Source organism: Topomyia yanbarensis, chromosome 3 (genome assembly GCF_030247195.1).
Source record: "Topomyia yanbarensis strain Yona2022 chromosome 3, ASM3024719v1, whole genome shotgun sequence".
Taxonomy (NCBI): domain Eukaryota; kingdom Metazoa; phylum Arthropoda; class Insecta; order Diptera; family Culicidae; genus Topomyia; species Topomyia yanbarensis.
The window spans coordinates 156,531,751-156,545,802 of NC_080672.1; positions in this window are offsets into that span (position 1 = coordinate 156,531,751).

The following is a 14,052-nucleotide window of genomic DNA, read 5'->3' on the forward strand; positions in this document are numbered from 1 at the left end:
GTATCCCCTGCGTGAAAAATCTGAGTGTAATTGCATCGGAAACAATCACATTCCCAGCAGAACTTTTTGTTTTCTAATTTCAAACACTTTTGTTTCGTACTGCACACAACGGAAAATTTTAACACAGAACTTACCGTCCCAGCAGCAGTTGAAGCGCGTGTTCTTTTTCGATTCAAATTCAAGCCATGTCTTGAGCGTTACTGGACTTAAAATTGTTTTCCCAGTTAAACCAGTCAGAATATCTGTCCTACCCTATGTATTTAAAACACAGTTCTAATTGCGTTTTAAGGTATACAACAAATACGGTTGTGTATACTAATTTAAATTTTAAAATAAATCTGTTCTAAATTATGAAACAAACCGCTGTACTGAACATATAATTATGTCAGTCCTATTACCACATAAAACACCTATATAACATAAAACGCTGCAGAATTGGTTTAATAATACAATGTTTACACTACAGAGTTATAACACGTTTTAATAATTAGCAACAAGAAAAATATCACCAAGATAGCATAAAAACCCGTTTTAACTGGTAGTGCGAACGTTGCATAACAATGTAATTTATCAAATAATTTCATTTTTCCACCACTAATCGATCAAGAAATACTTACACTTAAGATTGTTTACTTAAGTTCATTAGTACATTATTGAAAATTTAAATGGAAAATGAAATTTCATATTTTATGGAGAATCTGTATATTTCCGTTGGCGGGCGTGGGTTTCCTCATCACAGCTCTCAATATGGAACTTTTCTTTTGAATATATTTTCTGGACAGACCAGCCTATTTTTACTAGATGGATCAGCCAAATAATGCCAATCACCTAGTGAGATACTTGATTAATTAATAGATTACCGTTAAAAGACCTTCAATAAATTATGTTTTAATGGGGAGGGTATATAGCAAATTGTAACATATGAAAACAGGCGAGTGAACAAGAACGTGTGTCGATATGTGTGATAGATAAAAAAGCTATATTTTTAATGTCACCGTGGTCGTGTCCTGTACACAACCCTTTAATTTTTTATTCTTGCGTTGCGTTGCGCTGTGGTGATGATTTTGGCGGATTGCACACTGACTTCATCATGTTTGACTGCTGATTATCTAATAAGAGTTGCTTAGGAAATGGTAAGTAGGAATTCATACCAATCCGACCCATATCAAAACTTCAACACACGATAGCCATCATTGCCGGCCGCCCCCATCTCCATCGTTCACGGGGAAGGATAAAGGATAAGGTAGACGGGAAGTGGTGATGCCCAACCTAATTAACGGAAGAACGACGGTTCATCAGACTCCTCCATATGTGTCGCGGAGTTGGTGGTTTGGAAGGGTATAAGGTCTAGGATTCGCTCCAAGCAAGCGATGCGACCTGTAAAGCATATTTTATTAGGTCGTTGTTTAGTTAGTCTTCGAGTATATGATCACTCGAAAAAGATCTTGTTTAGTTTTTGGTTCTTTTTAAACTCTTGGCAGCCGGCCACCGAGAGTATCCTATGTTCCCTAAACAAAAGCAATTTGAACTTCACACGGCCGACCGTGGGAGTATTGCCTAGAAAAGCTAATCTTATCTAGGTAATGGGCTGGATCACTATTTATTGCAACAGTATTTAGACAGAATTCACTACTTCTTCTCTACAACATATTTATTGGGTTGATAACTACCTAGTAATCGGTTGTTTCCGAGGCTTTCAACGGAGCAGATCGTTATACTCCACAGTGGTGTTCGGTGTGTAACTTTCAGTGAGTGGAGGTCAGCCTTTGTTCGTTTGTTGGTTGCCGTTCTGCTGGTGCCGGTGGCAAGATAAGTTTTGTCTGTTTTTATCCTCTCGTTTGCTTTCTTTCCTTTTCTCCCTTTTTTTATTTCGACTATGTTAGTCACATTTTCTTTTTTACGTTTTTTTTTAACGACATTCAATTAGCTAGAGATTACTGGGTAGGGAAAGTTATGAAACTTAGAGCCATAGTACTCAAGTGAGAGCAAGGATGTGAAGTAAACAGATCGGAAAACTAGAAGTGGCAGGGTCATTAGAACAGGCTTAATATCGTGCGGGCTTAATTTTTGCCTTCTGATAATGAGGGTCGAGCTTAGGCAGAATAACTACGAATCACTCGAGTTCACTATCATGTGTCCTTGATAAAGGTAGACGTATCTATCTTTACCGTGACAACCGGCAAAAATTAAGCCACGCAAGATCACCACTGAAAACCTGTTGACGATTAGCATCAATCTGAATGATGATTGCTGCTGTTCATCTCTGTATGCCTTTTGAATGCCGGGATAGATTTTTATTAGACTATTGTCACTGTTCTCACAGTCGTGGCGGGTTTGCTACATTGTGTAAGGCAGTGGCTGTGTCTACAGCGGCTACCCACCGCTGCCGATGGAATCCCATCAGTTTCTTTTTCTTTTTTCCCTTTTTTATTATTTCGACTATGTTAGTCACATTTTCTTTTTTACGTTTTTTTTAACGACATTCAATTAGCTAGAGATTACTGGGTAGGGAAAGTTATGAAACTTAGAGCCATAGTACTCAAGTGAGAGCAAGGATGTGAAGTAAACAGATCGGAAAACTAGAAGTGGCAGGGTCATTAGAACAGGCTTAATATCGTGCGGGCTTAATTTTTGCCTTCTGATAATGAGGGTCGAGCTTAGGCAGAATAACTACGAATCACTCGAGTTCACTATCATGTGTCCTTGATAAAGGTAGACGTATCTATCTTTACCGTGACAACCGGCAAAAATTAAGCCACGCAAGATCACCACTGAAAACCTGTTGACGATTAGCATCAATCTGAATGATGATTGCTGCTGTTCATCTCTGTATGCCTTTTGAATGCCGGGATAGATTTTTATTAGACTATTGTCACTGTTCTCACAGTCGTGGCGGGTTTGCTACATTGTGTAAGGCAGTGGCTGTGTCTACAGCGGCTACCCACCGCTGCCGATGGAATCCCATCAGTTTCTTTTTCTTTTTTCCCTTTTTTTTATTTCGACTATGTTAGTCACATTTTCTTTTTTACGTTTTTTTTAACGACATTCAATTAGCTAGAGATTACTGGGTAGGGAAAGTTATGAAACTTAGAGCCATAGTACTCAAGTGAGAGCAAGGATGTGAAGTAAACAGATCGGAAAACTAGAAGTGGCAGGGTCATTAGAACAGGCTTAATATCGTGCGGGCTTAATTTTTGCCTTCTGATAATGAGGGTCGAGCTTAGGCAGAATAACTACGAATCACTCGAGTTCACTATCATGTGTCCTTGATAAAGGTAGACGTATCTATCTTTACCGTGACAACCGGCTGCGTGGCTTAATTTTTGCCGGTTGTCACGGTAAAGATAGATACGTCTACCTTTATCAAGGACACATGATAGTGAACTCGAGTGATTCGTAGTTTCCTTTTCTCTTTTTTTGACATTAAAAATGTCTTACTCCACTATCTGGGGCTAGGTGTCATTCTAAAATCTAAACTATCTCCCATGTAACGAAACTATGTAAGGTTTGCACGCTTATAACTCCGATATTACTAGATGGATTTTAATCATTCATACACCAACCGATTCAGAAACACCTAACTTAAATATTGGTAATAATTTAATATCTCCCCAATAAAAGTAGACTTTTGGAAATTGGTAAAATTAAAAAGTTCACAAAAAACGGGAAAAATACCATTCGTGAGGCAGATTTCTCAGACACAGCCGTCAAAAGAGGGCAGCTTAGTTGCTCAATGAAACACGAAAAGTCATAAATAGAAGCAACGCATGTCCGTTTAAATCAGTTGTTGCTCTTATCCCACACGAGCAACGTCGTCTCCGGGCGATGCAATAAGCGCTATCGATTTTCGGTAACGTTGGCATTTGCACACACTCGCACTTAAGTGACTAAACCATATACGGTTAGTTTATAAATAGAGGTGACGCGTACCCGTTTGAATCAGTTTTTGTTCTTATGTCGAACGGGTAAGATCATGGCTGCAGCGTCTGGGCACTACAATAAGCGGTAGACGCTATGCATTTTCGGCAGCGGTGGCCGTGTGCGGATTTGTCGGGTACCAGCATGGTGTCACAGAATGATTTGCAAAGTGGGTGGGCGGGGTGGTTTGGATTTAATTCAATACGGTGTGTGCTGCTTAAGAGTGTTGCGTTTGAAAAAAATATATTTATTTTTATGCATGCGTGTGCGTTGTAACTTGTTAATCCATGTTTACGGCGCTTTGTAGCTGCGTAGGGTAAAGAGCCAATTGGTTTTCATGTTTCATATTTCGGTTATATGTTTTTTATCAGTAAGGCATCTGACAACGTGCTTCTGTAGTTATTGCACTGTTCAGCAGCGTAGTATTTTATATAGGAGAGTACACTCAGGTTTTTACGCGGATTTTGAAATTTACGCGGTTTTCATTAACGCGTTTTTTTTAAATTTACGCGGTTTTCATTTACACGGCCTGTATCCCCTGCGTGAAAAATCTGAGTGTAATTGCATCGGAAACAATCACATTCCCAGCAGAACTTTTTGTTTTCTAATTTCAAACACTTTTGTTTCGTACTGCACACAACGGAAAATTTTAACACAGAACTTACCGTCCCAGCAGCAGTTGAAGCGCGTGTTCTTTTTCGATTCAAATTCAAGCCATGTCTTGAGCGTTACTGGACTTAAAATTGTTTTCCCAGTTAAACCAGTCAGAATATCTGTCCTACCCTATGTATTTAAAACACAGTTCTAATTGCGTTTTAAGGTATACAACAAATACGGTTGTGTATACTAATTTAAATTTTAAAATAAATCTGTTCTAAATTATGAAACAAACCGCTGTACTGAACATATAATTATGTCAGTCCTATTACCACATAAAACACCTATATAACATAAAACGCTGCAGAATTGGTTTAATAATACAATGTTTACACTACAGAGTTATAACACGTTTTAATAATTAGCAACAAGAAAAATATCACCAAGATAGCATAAAAACCCGTTTTAACTGGTAGTGCGAACGTTGCATAACAATGTAATTTATCAAATAATTTCATTTTTCCACCACTAATCGATCAAGAAATACTTACACTTAAGATTGTTTACTTAAGTTCATTAGTACATTATTGAAAATTTAAATGGAAAATGAAATTTCATATTTTATGGAGAATCTGTATATTTCCGTTGGCGGGCGTGGGTTTCCTCATCACAGCTCTCAATATGGAACTTTTCTTTTGAATATATTTTCTGGACAGACCAGCCTATTTTTACTAGATGGATCAGCCAAATAATGCCAATCACCTAGTGAGATACTTGATTAATTAATAGATTACCGTTAAAAGACCTTCAATAAATTATGTTTTAATGGGGAGGGTATATAGCAAATTGTAACATATGAAAACAGGCGAGTGAACAAGAACGTGTGTCGATATGTGTGATAGATAAAAAAGCTATATTTTTAATGTCACCGTGGTCGTGTCCTGTACACAACCCTTTAATTTTATTTTACCTTGTAATCCAATAATAAGACACATTCCCGTATATACAACGCTCTGCCCTCGTGCTTAAATGGCCGAGGGCGAAATACCATCTGATATTCTCATGGAAGTCTCTGATTCCCCTAACTCGCGCATTGCCCCCCATATAAAACAGTACCCGCTAGATTCCACTGGGCCATGGGTAGTGTACTTTCGGACCGGGGAGAAACCAGTTAATGTATTGAAACTTTCTCGGGATCTGACTGCTAACTACCCGGCCGTAGCTCAGATAACACGTGTTCGGGCAAACAAGATACGTGTTCTAGTGAATGACCTCGGCCAGGCAAACGCGATTGCTTGCTGTGAGCGCTTTATGCGGGAATTTAAAGCGTACGTGCCTTGTGTGGCCGTAGAAATCGATGGGGTTGTGTCCGAACCGAGCCTGACATGCGAAGAACTGTTGGAGCACGGGGTTGGCTGCTTTTACCCTTTCATGCCCAACTTTTTTCTAGTGCATGTAGGGTTTCAAAACTATTTTTTCTTTAAAACGGTGGGGCCAAGAAACTCGAAAAACCTTTTTTCATAAAGGTAGGTGTTTTCCTTGCAGTGCCAGAAGCTGCTTAATTTTTACCTTCCAATGCCCACTATAATTCTCCTTGAATATTTACAATAGTCCAACTGCGTGGAAAACGTAGCTAAAAATAGTCTAAATTGATAAATTTTATCAGTTTTCACTAATATTGCAATATAACGAAGTTATATAAAAAGTCATTTTCTGTCGTCCACATAAACGGTCTCTGGCAGCACTGCTCCATCGGAGTTCAATCAGACTAATTGCAATAACTTCAGTTCTAGAGCTGATCCTTGTAACCGTTAATACTCAAATGAAAGCCAATAGTCACATTTATTAGCCTTACATGTTTTTGTGAGCAAATCGTGCCTCAATCAAAAGTTATAGCTGTTTAAAAACGTTGTTGTCCACAAACAACATGGGCATGAATGGGTTAAGGACCCCTTACTCCAACAGATTAAGATCTTAGAATGCAAACAATTGTATACCGCAAACACCGAGGGAGGTAAGACTACCTACCCTCAATCAGGTTCGCTTCGGGTGACTTTCGTCGGGTCTTCTGTGCCCAACTACATCCTCCTTAACAAAGTTCGCCTACCTGTTCGCCTGTTTGTACCGCGGGTCAAGACCTGCAGCAATTGCAAGCAGTTGGGCCACACAGCCACCTATTGTGGAAATAAAAAACGATGCGGCAAATGTGAGGGAGGACTCTTGCGGCAAAGAAACTGAAAAGTGTATTTACTGCGGGGCCCTTCACATGCTCTTCAATCATGCTCTGCTTACAAACAGCGCGGGGATAAAATTAAACGCTCCCTTAAGGAACGCTCGAGGCGCTCCTATGCAGAAATGCTAAAGAATGCTTCGCCATCTGTTCTGTCTGAAAATCCCTTTGCTGGTTTGGCTCGCGTTGAGCAAGAATCTGACGACCCTCAAGAGGGAACATCTCTCGTTATCCCGGGGGAGTCCAGGAAGAGGAGAACTCTAGCCTCCCCTAGACTATCTCGTAAGGGTCCCAAGATGTCCTCCTCTGAGAGTGCGCCAACAACATCTAATAAATCCAACGGAAGTGCTGCCTTAAACCCGAAGCAATCTGCTCCCGTATTTGGAAATTTTAATTCAAACAAGGAGTACCCACCACTTCCAGGGACACCAGAAACCCCAAGTGTTCCTCTTTTTCAAACAGACACTCAGTCCAGTAATGGACTAATGAAATTCTCTGACATCGTGGACTTAATTTTCACAGTTTTCAATGTCACTGATCCTCTTAAAAGCCTTCTGATATGTTTTCTCCCTATAGTGCAAACATTTTTGAAGCAGTTGACTACTAAATGGCCCCTTCTTGCAGCGATCGTATCCTTCGATGGCTAAATCATCGAACGAGGTCACCGACTCGATCACTGTTCTACAGTGAAATAGCAGAAGTATCCTCCCGAAAATCGATTCCTTTAAATTTTTACTAAATAGTTTAAAATGTGATGCTTTCGCATTATGTAAAACTTGGTTAACTTCCGATATAAATCTCAACTTCCACGACTTTAATATAATTCGTCTGGATCGAGAAAACCCGTATGGAGGAGTACTTTTAGGGATTAAAAAGTGCTATTCTTTCAATCGAATTAACCTCACTTCGACACCAGCCATTGAAATTATCGCTTGTCAAGTTCTAATCAAAGGCAAAGACCTTTGCATTGCTTCCATCTACATTCCTCCTAGAGTTTCGGTAGGGCACCGAACGCTTTGTAATATCACGGAATTCTTACCGGCAACGCGACTAGTTCTAGGAGACTTTAACTCGCACGGCACGGTTGTCTTTACGATGATAATAGATCAACATTACTCCCAGATCTTTGCGACAATTTCAACATGACCATCTTAAACACGGGAGAAATGACGCGGATTCCTACACCACCAGCACGCGCAAACGCTTTGGACTTATCGCTATGCTCGACAGACGCTACAGTTAGATTGCGGTGGAAGGTGATCCCTGATCCCCACGGTATGTCTCGTATGACATCACACGGAACATCGATTGGAAGAGTTTCGCGACCGCGATATCCGCTAAAATCGAATCCACTCAAGAACTTCCTCCGGAGGAAAAGTACAGGTTTTTGGCTGGCTTAATTCTCGACAGTGCGATTCAAGCTCAGACTAAACCAGTACCCAGCGCGAATACACATGGACGGTCTCCTACCTTGTGGTGGGATAAAGAGTGCTCAGAGTTGTACGCGGAGAAGTCCACTGCATATAAGGCCTTCCGGGATGACGGGTTGCCCGCTAGCTATCAGCAGTACGCGTCGTTAGAAAGGCGAATGAAGAGTCTTAAACACGGGAGAAATGACGCGGATTCCTACACCACCAGCACGCGCAAGCGCTTTGGACTTATCGCTATGCTCGACAGACGCTACAGTTAGATTGCGGTGGAAGGTGATCCCTGATCCCCACGGTATGTCTCGTATGACCTCACACGGAACATCGATTGGAAGAGTTTCGCGACCGCGATATCCGCTAAAATCGAATCCACTCAAGAACTTCCTCCGGAGGAAAAGTACAGGTTTTTGGCTGGCTTAATTCTCGACAGTGCGATTCAAGCTCAGACTAAACCAGTACCCAGCGCGAATACACATGGACGGTCTCCTACCTTGTGGTGGGATAAAGAGTGCTCAGAGTTGTACGCGGAGAAGTCCACTGCATATAAGGCCTTCCGGGATGACGGGTTGCCCGCTAGCTATCAGCAGTACGCGTCGTTAGAAAGGCGAATGAAGAGTCTAATGAACGCCAAAAAATGCAGTTATTGGCGCCGGTTCGTTGACGATTTAACGAGAGAAACAGCGATGAGCACTCTTTGGGGTACGGCTCGACGTATGCATAACCGAAACAGTACCAAAGAGAACGTGGAATATTCGCTTTCGTCAAGAAGATTTGTCCGGACTCCGTCCCGGTACAGAAATCGTACCGCGCCGCGTCTCCTTACGATACCGCGAACGAAACACCTTTTTCGATTTTGGAGCTCTCACTTGCTCTCTTGTCATGCAATAATAACGCCCCAGGGTTAGACAGAATCAAATTCAACTTGTTGAAGAATCTGCCTGATACTGCAAAAGGCGCTTGTTGAACTTATTTAACAAGTTTCTTGAGGGTAATATTGTCCCTCATGACTGGAGGCAAGTGAAGGTCATCGCCATCCAAAAACCAGGAAAACCAGCCTCCGAACACAACAAGTATCGACCGATTGCAATGCTGTCCTGTATTCGGAAGTTCTTCGAGAAAATGATCTTGTTTCGCCTCGACAATTGGGTTGAATCAAATGGCTTACTGTCAGATACACAATTTGGCTTCCGCAAAGACAAAGGGAAGAACGATTGCCTTGCGTTGCTTTCTACAGAAATCCAAATAGCCTATGCTAGCAAATAGCAGATGGCATCAGTCTTCTTGGATATTAAGGGGGCTTTTGACTCAGTTTCTATCAACATTCTGTCACAGAAGCTGCACCAGCATGGTCTTTCACCGATTTTAAATAACTTTTTGCTAAACCTGTTGTCTGAAAAGCACATGCACTTTTCGCATGGCGATTTAACAACATCGTGATTTAGCTAAATGGGTCTTCCCCAGGGCTCATGCTTAAGTCCCCTGCTCTACAATTTTTACGTGAATGACATTGACGATTGTCTTACCAATTCATGCACGCTAAGGCAATTTGCAGACGACGGGGTGGTCTCTGTTACAGGGCCCAAAGCTGCCGATTTGCAAGGACCATTACAAGATACTTTGGACAATTTGTCTGCTTGGGCTCTTCAGCTGGGTATCGAGTTCTCCACGGAGAAAACTGAGTTGGTTGTTTTTTCTAGGAAGCGTGAGCCGGCGCAACTCCAGCTTCTATTAATGGGTGTAACGATCAATCAGGTTTTCACATTTAAATATCTCGGGGTCTGGTTGGACTCTCTCTCTCTCTCTCTCTCTCTCTCTCTCTCTCTCTCTCTCTCTGGGGATGTCACATTAGGTATCTGAAACAGAAATGCCAACAAAGGATCAATTTTCTCCGGACAATAACTGGAACATGGTGGGGTACACACCCAGGAGACCTAATCGAGTTATACCAAACAACGATATTGTCGGTGACGGAGTACGGGTGTTTCTGTTTCCGCTCCGCTGCGAACACACACTTCATCAAACTGGAGAGAATGCAGTATCGTTGCTTGCGCATTGCCTTGGGTTGCATGCACTCGACCCATACGATGAGTCTCGAAGTACTGGCGGGCGTTCTACCGCTGAAAAATCGGTTTTGGGAACTCTTATATCGATTAATCATCCGATGCGACATCTTGAACCCGTTGGTGATTGAAAACTTCGAGAGGTTAATTCTCAAACCCGATTTATGTCCTTGTATTTCGACTACATGGCACAGAGCATCAATCCTTCTTCGTATAATCCCAACCGCGTCTCTTAGATGCTTCTGATTCTACTGTATTCTTCGACACATCCATGTAGGAAGAGATTCGTGTAATCCCGGACCATATACGCCCGCAAGTGATCCCCAATGTATTTTATAATAAATTCCGAGAAGTCGACTGCGACAAACTGTTTTACACCGACGGATCAAATCTCGATGGGTCCACTGGCTTCGGCATCTTCAATGATAATGTCACCGCTTCATTCAAGCTCGATGATTCTGCTTCAGTTTACGTCGTCGAATTAGCTGCCCACAGATCACTACTTCATTATTTCGGACAGTCTCAGCTCTATCGAGGCTCTTCTAGGCTTTTCTAGGGAAGATACGGGAGTCTCTGCGTGAATTATCTGAAAAAATTTACCAGATTACCTTTGTTTGGGTCCCCTCTCATTGCTCTATCCCGGACAATGAAAAGGCCGACTCATTAGCAAAGGTGGGCGCATTAGATCGTGACATATACGAAAGACCAATCTGCTTTGAAGAATTTTTTAGTATATGTCGTCAGAGGACGCTCAACAGTTGGCAAACCTCGTGGAGCAATGGTGAACTTCGACGATGGCTACATTCGATTATTCCAAAGGTATCAACGAAGCCTTGGTTCGGGGGGATGGATGTGGGTCGAGATTTCATACGTGTAATGTCCCGGCTTATGTCCAACCACTACACATTGGATGCGCATTTGCGGCGTATTGGGCTTGCAGAGAGTAGTCTGTGCGCCTGTGACGAGGGCTATCACGACATCGAACACGTTGTCTGGGTGTGCGCCGGGTATTGTGACGCCAGGTCTCAGTTAAAGGATTCCCTTCGGGCCCGAGGTAGACCGTCCACTGTTCCAGTTCGTGATATTCCGGCAATTCGCGATTCCCCCTATATGTCCCTTATTTATACTTCCATAAAAACGATAAATATCCCAATTTAGCCCCTCTCTTTTATTTCTCGTTTTAAAAAGTTTCCTCCTACCTTGTGGAACCAATCAGCTCCAGAGTGCCATTATGTAACCGCCGTCGCCCTTACCACTACGGAAACTGAAGCGAAAGCGACTCGAGGTCCGATGACTCTCGAAGAATTCCCCGCGGGTCCGAAGAATACCATCCGCCAATCTGACCTACTAGACCGAGGCGCTAATTTGTTTCGCTGATCTCCCGTTTGCCCGAAAGTTGCAAGTTTTGCTCTTCTCTCCCAGTCACCATCTACGCCTTCTCTCCCCTGTCCTTGATATAACTGCTGCTACACCGATTTTGGAAATAAGCCCCCCTCTGAATATCTTGACCAAGCATAAGTCTCCGATAAAAAATTAAATTTGTATTCTTTGTTAAAACTATTGTCCTCCATCTTGTAAATAGAATTGTATCCCTAGCTTTAAAACATCTGTGAAATTTCTTATAAATATTTGTTCCCTCTTTTGTGTACCAAACTATATTGTTAGTTTTAAGATACCTGTAAAATATTTCGTAAAAAACAACTCCCCCTCTTGTATATCAAACTGAATTCCTTGTTTTAAAATTTTTCATAAAAAAAAATCTTTTGCCCCGTCTCTTGTATATATAAACTTATTTCTAGTCTTAAGATAGCTGTAAAATTTTTCTCTTTTATAAAAAAAAATTCAGCATTGTAACCTCCTAGTTTTAAGATATCCAAAATGTAAAAACAAAAGAAAAGTATTTATTATTTTCCATATCGGATTGTTTGTGGAATACAAGTATACGAACGATCATAACGAACACTGAAGGGAAATGTAAAGGATTGTTAACCTGATGCACGGACTTGTTAGCAATAATGGAGCTTGAGATTAGGTTCATAAAAACAGACGCGGCGAATTTTCAATACGTATTGACCCGTGATCATCGATACTAGTCAGATTAAGGTTGGACAGAGAAAGGGTAAAATTCGCAAACGAAAAAAGCAGTTTTTTTTCCACACCGTATGTCAGATCTTCATAAAAATCAATCAGCAGTACTGTAACAACATATTACATACGCTGATTGATTTTTATGAAGATACGGTGTGGAAAAAACTGCTTTTTTGTTTGCGAATTTGGCGCATTCTCTGTCGAACCTTAAAGTCTTATTTAGGCTAATTTCAAATCAACTATTCTTTTACGGCAATGGTTTCTCGACTAGATATGTTCGCACCCTCTCATTCTGCTACTATCGGCAGAAGGCTGATAGCACCCAGTCGTCGTCGGTATAAGGACCAAATGTCATCAATAGACTTAGACTCGCGTGGAGGCATGAGATAGGAAACTTGTGAGAATTTTGTTATCCCACCGCTTGACGACCAATACTGAAGATGTAAAATATTCTTTAATATTAACTCACAAAATTTTTATTAATGATTATGTTTTAACAGCTACGTCGCGAAGTACCAAAAATTTTCAGAACTATTTAAATTTCGTTTTTTTTAAATTGTTCGATTTGTTTTGGTAAATCATGTATTAGTGGAACAGTCGGAAACTTTTAGAAGGCATTCTGATCATGAACACGGCCATCTATAATTTCAAAGGAAAATACGGTGCAGCAGCTCACCTCTACAATTGGGAGAGATACCGTATCAAAATCGCGGGTGAGACGCCGCATACGATGGCAGAGGATGCGTAGCTAAAATGTATTTTTTCACGTCAGAATGCCATTAAATGAATATTTGCGTTAGATATAGGTTTTCAATAAGGTATATACACAAACGAACGAACTTAACACCTACAGAATAAGTTCTTTTAACGTAAATTTAGGTACTTTTGAGTTGTGCGTCGCTTTCGCACTTTTAGTGTTGTCAAAAACAAAACGAGAGATTCGACTCAGTCGATGTCTTCTGTGCAGTAAGGTACTTTTGAGTTGTTTGGGGTATACTCAAAACTAGGTAAATTCAACTTAAATTTAAGTAAATTAAAGTCTAGGCTGAGTTATGATTTTTGTCGTAGTTAAATGGAAACTACCTTCAACACGGTTTACCTAATTTTACCTTCCTGCACGATACCACGAGATTGAGTCAAAAGTACTTAATTTTAGGTAGTTTTTCGGTGGCGTGTAGGCAGGCCCGATGAGAGGGGGAGGCAGCCAGGGCAAATATCCTGGGGCCCGGGTCGTATTTGGGGGCCCGCGTTTTCACCCGGAAGAAGGAGTGAAGACCCGTTTTTATCAGCCTCTTGGCGAATTTTATGCTGATAAAATAGGGACATTGATGAAATCGGGACATATATTTTTCTGTCAGTTTAATAAACCGAAGCTCTTAAAATATTTGGTTCTTAGATATAGCCTCGCAGCCTTTTCTGATTATTTTCTTCAAGTTCCCCTTAACGGGGTCTGACAGCGCAAAATTTAAAAAAAATTGACATTTTTACTTTTGCATTTTTCGGATCTCTAAGATAAGAAATATATGCCCAAGAAAGAATTTACTCGAATTCAGCTTGGTTCGTCTGCTAGAGCCCATCAAACTACCAACTATCAATTTTCATAAAATCGATAGGCTGATAAAATCGGGTCAAAAAGCTGATAACATCGTGGGTAGATAAAATCGTGGGCTGATAAAATTGGGTGCTGATAAAATCGGGTCTCCGCTGTAATAATTTCTTTATAATCATTCGC